Raw genomic sequence first — 1,068 nt, forward strand, 5'->3', positions numbered from 1 at the left:
AAGACTATTTAAGTATTTATGATTTTTTCTTCTTAATTTTTAGATATGGAAGTTTTTGCAATTTTGTAATTTGCTGAATTTCTAAAAGGCAGAAAAGTAAATAATTAAATGTTTACGTTAAATACGAAATAAAATAGCAATTAAATAAGAAAAAGTCTAGGGAGTCAACAAATTTGTTAAAATTTGGCCAGTACTTAGCCAGCAAAATAAAAATGAGTAATTTTTTACTATTAGATAAAATTTCACACCATTAAATACACTATTAATAACTAATTAATGACTACAACTCATAAAATTTGCTGCCCCTAACTCTCACCATAACCAGAAAATGTAACTTGCAGAACGTAGCTTGTTATTTGACCTTTGCTATTCAGACATTATTGTTTGACCATAATTAAAAAAAATTGTGCTATTAATTTAATGTAGCTTGAAAAAAAAAAATATTCAAAACCAGTTATGATGTCTGTCCAGTGTCCAATCTGATCTTTCATATGAGCATACACGAAGCTCCACAAATCACTATTTTATTTTATTTTAGCATTTGCCAACCACGGTGATCGATTTTCACCAATTTTCACGAGCAGTTGTTTTCTATATTCCAAGTCTAAGTTTCTAACCATGAAAGTGAAAATAAACATTTGTATTTGTTCAGTAAGGATGAGTTAGGCACCTTAGCAATAGCTACTGCCGCGTTTTTTTCCATTTTTTTAAAGAAGAAAATTAATTCAAGTTCAGCTGCTTAAGGATAACTGTGATTGGCTAAAATTGTTGGTCATATTCTTTAAATTTTTTTATATTCGCTTGAATTTTTTCAAAAGGGTATTTTGACCCGATTATAATATATTATTGTTTATGTTTAAACTTTAAAGATTAATCTCTCTTTTTGTCTTGTAGTTTGGTTTACACTTAGTATAGTTTACAAAAATTAAAATTCTATATCTTCACTAAAATTTAAGGATCAAGATTCTTTAAAAATGAGAAGTTTGATAAAATAGTAAAATAAAAAAAAATTGAACACTTTTAAATTAAGATAATAAAATACACATTTCATAAAAAATATAAAATTAA

This window comes from Arachis ipaensis, chromosome B06, assembly GCF_000816755.2.
Source record: "Arachis ipaensis cultivar K30076 chromosome B06, Araip1.1, whole genome shotgun sequence".
In the NCBI taxonomy this organism is placed as follows: Eukaryota; Viridiplantae; Streptophyta; class Magnoliopsida; order Fabales; family Fabaceae; genus Arachis; species Arachis ipaensis.